Here is an 8,136-nt window from a genome sequence, read left to right on the forward strand (position 1 = left end):
ATAAAAACAACGCATAGAGATTTGCCTTACATGTTCCATATATAGATGGTACCATAAATCTGGATGGCATAGACGTCCTCCCTCTGGGGGACCTAGATTTTACTCCCAGGTACTAGAATTCCCATTCAACGGATTCGTTCGATTGAAAGAGATTGCCTTGGTTAGGTTAGACAAGGTACCGAAGGTAACAGTATTATTTCCTAAAGGGCAGGCCCGATCTGTCTGGACCAGGATGTTGTCAGTCTGGGGGGTACGATAATTCCAAGATCTGCCCTTCCAATTCGACCTACACGTTTGATGGTCTGATCGGGTTAGTTGTGGGAAATACGTTCTGTCTGAGGCCTCTATCAGACAGGAATCGATAGTCGGTTACCCACTCGTCATCACAGCCTTCCTCTGATTCGACGTCTATGCATCCAAATCCCCCTCATCAGGTGGTCTACCTCACTGATTCCCCAGGTACACAGCCCAACCCCGTTGGGATGTTTTTCCTGCATACAGCCCTAGATCCGAACCCTCAGGCTCCTCTCGTGGACACCAGAGAGGAAGCTACAGGAGTAGAAGACAGTCTCGCCATCGAGACGGACCTAGGAAAAAGGGGGCTCAGAGAAGGAAAGTACCTAGATTCACCCCCTCACAACGCGGTGGTCCCGGTAGGGGGTAGACTTTACCACTTTCGAGACAATTGGACCTTCGGTCTGTGGGCTCATAGCATAATCTCTAAAGGTTTGAGGTGAAAATGGCCACAAGGTCCTCCTCCTCCACCAGTGACCTTCTCCCAGAAATCCACTCCCATCCTGAAAGAGTACACCACAGGGTTACTCAAGAAGAAGCAATCAAACGGGATCGATCACTGAAGTTCCAAAGCCACCTGTTCACAATTCCGAAGAAAGGCTTGTCGGCATTGAGAGTGGACCTGGACTTGTCAAGCTAAACTCTTACATTCTCTGCGACAAGTTCCGGATGTTGACTATCTCTCAGGTACGGACCTTACTTCCCCGTAGGACCGTCACCACCTCTGTCGATCTTACCGACGACTATTATCTTGCGCCTATAGCTCGAAACTTCTCTTCTTATCTGGGTTTTCGCCTAAGCAGGAAAGCCTTTGTGTTCAAGACATGCCCTTTGGCCTCAACATTGATCCCAGGATATTCACGAAATTGGGAGAGAGAGTGTTAGAACAACTCAGGAACCAAGAGATACAGATCATTGCTTATCTGGCCGGTTGGCTCATTTGGGCCCGGCCGGTCATAGAAGGCAACAGAGCTACAAAGGAATTATTTAAATTTCTCGACAACCTGTGATTTCGGGTCAATCTCCAAAAAATCTCGCCTGCAACCATCAGTCCGCTTAGAATGGTTAGCCATTCAGTGGGACCTTTCGAAGCACACGTTGTCTCTCCCTTCCAAAAGGTAAGAGGAATAGTTTCCAAGATCAAAAAATTTTCTCAAACACAAACAGGTGTCCGAAGAGCCTTAGAAAGTATCCTCGGACTTTTCCAATTCACTTCAGTAACAGATCTCCTAATAAAAGCCAAACTCAAAGACATCAATCGAGTTTGGAGAAAAAGAGCTACAGTACCTATAAGAGACATGGTCTCGAAGATCCCCTCTGTCTTGAAAATGAGACTACGCCCATGGTCCGAACCGAAGGACCTCTCCAAATCGGTTCGTCTACAATCCCCACCTCCACAAGTGACATTCCATACAGCCGCGTCTCTAAGTGGATGGGGGGGATTACTCCGAACATCAGATGTTTCAGGTTCTTGGTCACTCTCCATGAAACAGTCCCATATCATTGTTCTCAAAGCCATGGCAGTGTTCTTGACCCTGAAGAGAGAGACTCCTCCGAGGTCGACCCACATCAGAGTAGTGTCAGACAGCACAGACGCAGTACACTACGTCAACAGGGGAGGATCCAAGTCACCCAACCTGAATCAGATCCTGGTCACTATCTTCGCCTGGGCAACAGAAGAGAACTGGTTCCTGTCAGCACCTCACCTAGCGGGAGGCCAGAATGTGAGAGCGGACTCACTATCCAGGACGGATCCACTGGAGTCAGAATGGTCTCTAGACATAATTTCATTCCGGTGGATACTCAGGCTCGTTCCAGGCCTCCAGGTAGATCTATTCGCAACTCAGATGAATCACTAACTTCCTTGTTATGTGACCCCAACCCTGGACCCTCGGGCTTATGCCATGGACGCATTACCCCGGGATTGGAACCATTAGAAGAAGATTTCCCTATCTCCCCCAGGGAATCTTCTAAAAATTTTTACACAAACTACGCTCCTTCCGGGGCGCAGTGGCTTTAGTACCACCTCACTGGCCAAGAACAGTTGGTTTCCTCTCCTCCTCGAGTTGAAACTCAGTCCCATCCGGATCCCGTTCCTCAAACTGACCCGAGTATCCAAACTCACTGTGTCAGATTACTCAAGGATAGCCAAAACTCTAACTTTGTGGACTACAGGAAGTTGGCAGCTCGTAGAGATGCGAACATTGAACCGGAAACGATCTCTTCATCGAATGGGACAAAAGGGACTCGACAATTCGCCAATATGATTCGGCCGTTAACAACTAGTAGGTCCCCTAAGAGTGCAGACCATACTCGTATGTCCCCGCATTTAGCCATCTCTTTCTTGAGGTTCCTATTTGACAAAGGCCTAACAGTTAGCACTTTAACCACCATCAAGTCAGCTTTGAAGAAGATCTACCTTGTTGGGTTCAACATTAACCTAGCTGATTCCTATTTCTCATCAACCCCAAAAACATGTGCTAGGCTTCGACCTTCGGTTCGGCCACAAAAGGACTCTTGGTCTCTGAACGGTGTTCTCAAACTTGCGATGGACACGGACAATGAATCCTGCTCTTATATCACTCTTCTTAGGAAGACTTTATTTCTAACGGCTATGGCCTCAGGTGATGGAACATCAGAACTAGCAGCTCTCTCACGAAACCCGGAAAACATAGATTTCCTCCCTTCAGCCGAAGTACTCCTTTTCCAGACAAAGCTTCCCTAGCTAAAAAATGAGGATCCGCAAAATAGGTGCTCCTCTCGGAAGATTATTCTTCATCCCCAGGATTTTTCTCCGTGTACAGTCACACTCTCAAGCCCCTTTTTAGCTAGAACTGCCACCCGCTCGTCTGGCCCCTTGGTTATCAGGGAACAAGGAGGTACTATTTCCATTCACAGTATCAGGCAACAAATCCTCTACTTCATTAAACATACTAATCCGGAATCATTTCCCCAGGCTCATGATATACGGACAGTAGATGCCTCCAACAATGACTTCCAGAACAGGGACTTTGATTTTAAAAAAATATACGGGTTGGAAATCCCCTATGGTTGTCAAACGCCAATATCTAAAGATCTTACAGGCCCTTAAATACCCGACGATGGCAGAGGGGAGCCTTATCTCTCCCCATTAATCTCCTCTTCTTCCTTTCTTCCATCTCTTCTCTTCTCCCTCCTACCCGCCACTCACACCACGTCGCCGCTCTCCTTGGTAGTTCGTTAGCCCTATGATATTTGCCATGTTTAATTCCTATGGTTTAACTGTTATTGTAGTTACCGTTCCTTTAATGTTTAGATATACTTAGACATGTAAGGTTTGATGCCTTTTGCGATTTGACACTCAGTTGGTTCCTTGTCGTCATTATTATTTAACCTTACGTTCCCTATGTCATTTGGCTGGTTGGTAATTGGACGATTACTTTATTATATCATAGTATTGTCGTACATGGTGATTGTATTCTCCTCATTATGTTATTAATTTATTGGGCTTGGAAGGCATTCTCTGGTACTTTTTCGCCGGCCGTCACAGGTCGACCCAGAAAAGGGATTTTGACGAAGGAAAAATCTATTTCTGGGGAGAGACCTGTGACGCCCGGCGAAACCCTTCCCGATTATTTTTGTACGGACCCACCCTTTCCTTGCCAAGCCATATGTTCTTGCAGAAGGATGACCTGGTGAGCGCGAGTGGTAGGTGTCGGTAGGGTAACCCAACTGTATTCTCTAGGGCCTGTCACGGCCCTCCCCCTTTGATGAAGGGATTATCTAAATGGAAGACAGCCTGTGAATAGTGTTTTACAAACGCCCTTGTTAGATATACGACACCAACAAGGTGCTCGCGCGAGGGTTGTAACCTCTGCATTCCATGCTTTTAATTTTCTCTGGTATACTGTATTTGGAAGATTTATATCAGAAAAAGTACAAAGAAGGACTTTTTCGCCGGCCGTCACAGGTCTCTCCCCAGAAATAGATTTTTCCTTCGTCAAAATCCCTTTATTACTTAGTTTTTACACTAATGCAAACTCGTTTTGAAATTTTGTTTCCTTTCATGCTATTAGTTTTTGACTTTGTTTTTTTTTTATTAGTCTTAAGTTTTACACTAATGCAAACTCTTGCTTTTATTTGTTCCTACAAAAATATAACTTTGTCTATTATAAGGATGAAGTTTTTGTGCATCTTGATAAAAGAATTTAGGTTTGCATATAATGGAAAAGGGGCAAATTATTCCAAATAAATTTGCAACTTGTTAGCCAAGACACTTATTTATTTTATATTAAACTGAAGGCTGAACCAAGATCACATGTTAGCTTATTACTGTAACTACTATATATGGCTTTAATCTTTTTGGATTTGTTTCATTTTGCTTTTCTATTTATAATATTAGTTGTGATTGAGTTTTAACCAGTTTTCTTTATATTTTTGATAAATTATGTAGGGAGCACAAATTCATTTATATTCTTCAAATACAGTAGTATGAATTCTCTATATATACAATATTTTGTTTAATTTATTTTTCAGGTTATCAAAGAAAATTTATTATCCCTAATAAAAATAAATGTTATGATCATATGCATACATGGTCAGTCTCTAGGACTTTATCCAGTCCCTTTGCCTTTTCCATTTATGAGTAACCTTGACACTTATGAACATCGGTTAGCATATTAGCTTGTCTATTTGATTGTGCATGCAGACATTGGTGAACCTTTGCTAATCCGACCTACGTTAATCTAAACCTATGTTGCTGTCAGTGTAACTTTTTCAGATGGTCTTGCAGTGTTTGGAAGGCTTGAAAAATAATTTTATAAGATATGAATTATTTATCTCAATTTAGAGGTCCATTTTGATGTAACGCTAAACTAAATTTAGTTTCTTTAAATCTCTAGCATCACCTTCCCTCAAGAAAACTGTTTTATGATACAATTTTCTATCTCTACCTGTCTGTCTGATGTTATTGAGGAAACTCGTTGCTCTAATTTGATGGAACATGGGAGACATACTCTTGATGATTAACGTTTGGATTGTATCAACTAATTTAGCCATAGTCGTTACTCAGAATTTTTATCTTTGCCAAATGAATCATCTGGTTGTAGCCAAATAATGAACGTTTCAAGGGAATTTCATTGGATTCGTTTCAAAGTTCTGGAGACATTACTTTGAAACAAACATTCGCAGGTGAAAGCAAATACGTTCTCGTTGGGAAAAACTTGATCCCAGCTGCGTTGGATTGAAGATGGATTACTAACAAAATTAAATGTGTCAAGCATTTATAAGTATGAATTGCATCTATTAATTGTTGATTGAACATTTTTGGTGTGTTAGTTATTGAATGTTCTTATCATCGCCGCATAAAAGATTGATTATTTTTCGTCCAGTTTTTTCAATGTTACTCTTAGCCGAAAAAAATAGAATGAATCACTTCAATCTATAAAGACAAAATAATGGAGTGCCATCTTTAAATTGTAAATGGCACATTAAAAGAACATGTCGGTAATCTATGGTTGGTTAGAGTACATTGCACAAAGTAATGAATCTGTCTTCAAATCAAGATTCATAATTACCATGATGTTATATAATTTTACCATGTATTTTTGAGTTAGCTTGGCAGAACTTCGTAAGTTTAAACTTGCAGCAAATGTTTTTTGTTGAACAGGCTGACATAAGTTTTTTCATAGGTTACAGTATACATGAAATATCTGTTTTAATGTTGTTACTGTTCTTAAGATATTTTATTCTTTTAATTTTGTTGCTGTTCTTAAAAGAATTATTTTTTACTTTTTATTACCTTTCATATAGTTTGGTTATTTCCTTATTTCTTGCCCTCTCTGGGCTATTTTTCCCTTTTGGAGCCCTGGGGCTTATAGCATCCTACTTTTCCAACTAGGGTGTAGCTTAGCTGGTAAAAATAATCATGTATACTTTTACATACAGTATTTCAGCTTACTATATTTTACACTAACTACAACTAAGTCCTGCACTGGTCCTATAAATGAATAATGCTTAAAATCTCAATGGTAAAAAAAAACCTCAACATGGCCATGTTTATTAAAATCATCGAATTATCAAGTTTCCTGAGACTGAAAAATAAATAATTAATTTTTTCTGAAAAATAAAATGCTTATTTTTTTTTTTTTTTTTTTGAGGTAAAATATTTCTCTCGGATTGTCTATACTGTACATAGATTCTTTTTCTAATATGCAAGGTATGAGCAGTGGTGAATTTAAGCAAGTTACTTCTTTAGAGTGGGCCACTTAGGTACCCAAGACCATTTCTGGTAATTTTTTTCAATGCGACTTAGCAAAAACTAATTGTATTTTTTTAAATCTTACCCAATTTAACTTATTTGTATGTTGCCCCTTGCCCCGATATACAAACCTTAGAAGTTTAAATAGGGAATATATGCAGAGCTGAAACAGCTGTTGATGTCATAAAGAGGTCATTAACAATAAGTGGTGACCACAGATAAGTAGCCCTGGCCACTTCCCTGTCAGAGACACTTCACTGTTGACCTTCAGCTCAGAACTGAGAGGAGATTGGGGTGGAAAATTTGCTGTAAAAGCTTCCAGTTTCTATAGCTATTTGTTCTTAGGCGTATACAAACGTCGTCATTTAGAATAAGGAGACTTATTGGTGGAAAGAAGTCCACCTGGACTCAAATTGGTCGGTTCTTTTTCTTCCCTGGAATTTACCAGTCTCCCTGGGCTCATACAAAAGCACCTCTACAATTAAAAGCAGTACTATTTCTCCAAATCCAGTGCCAGCATTGAATTTGGAGCCATCAGTAAAGATAAAAATACTCTCGTGTTCTTCACCATGTTCCATGAAAAAAGACCTGCCTTCTCAGTCAGTCATGATTCTTTATGCCAATAAAATATTTACAAAGAGATATCTGCTAATTTCTATGGAGTGGTTGGTGATAAATGAAAGAACTTTTTCTAGCTACTGTATGTCAAAACTGTGTATCAATTGTTTTACCCAGAAATCCATAAGGTTGAGATTTTTGGTGGAACCCATAATAGGTTTGCAGCCTGAAAGGCTAAAGAATGAAGAAATCTGCAACCTAAACCAATACTGTACTGAAGAATGGAAGACTTTCTTTGTAGGTCTAAAGGCAATTTTCTGGTATCAACAAGGTTTGGGATGGGTAAAGTTCTAGAAGCTCTTGTAGCCAATCTAATACCAGTATGGTGTATAGAATCTGAAATCATCAATTGCCTTGGGATGGTAGAGGAGTATATTTAAACCTTAACTAATTTTTGAAAAAAAATCGTGATATCTCTTTAGACCTTGTTGGCACTGGTGGGGATTCGTTTTCTTAGGCCACACGAGCACTAGAGACACCTTGGGAGAGGTAGCCTTTTCTACCAGCTCTTTCAGTAAGGTTACAGAGGGCCTAAGATACGAGATCTCCCGACATGTAATCCCCAGGGACCTGCCCATGACTGAATAATATATGCTGACATTTTATGACCTTGCAAACTAGAAGGTGAAAGCACTGTAGAGCTTCAATATCAGCTTTAGGCATTGCCAAGGCATCCTTAAGCTTTCTTCTTTAATTCAAAGTGAAAAATTACCACTAAAAAAAAAGGCCACAATCTACATTAGACATGATTGTGAACAATCATGACCACCTAAAACCAGCCCACAGAAAAAAATGTGTTGACTGCACCTTTCAGCATAAACCAGTTACATCATTCTAGGCATTTACATAAACTGTATCATGCTTTGTCTCCGTGATGATAAGTCAACATCAGCTTACAGATATACAAATTGCAAGAAAATAACTAACAGCTTTTAATTAGAGCACAGAAGTACACTAAAGTAAAATATTTAAAAGGAGTGGGTAGG

Source organism: Palaemon carinicauda, chromosome 38 (assembly GCF_036898095.1).
Source record: "Palaemon carinicauda isolate YSFRI2023 chromosome 38, ASM3689809v2, whole genome shotgun sequence".
NCBI lineage: Eukaryota > Metazoa > Arthropoda > Malacostraca > Decapoda > Palaemonidae > Palaemon > Palaemon carinicauda.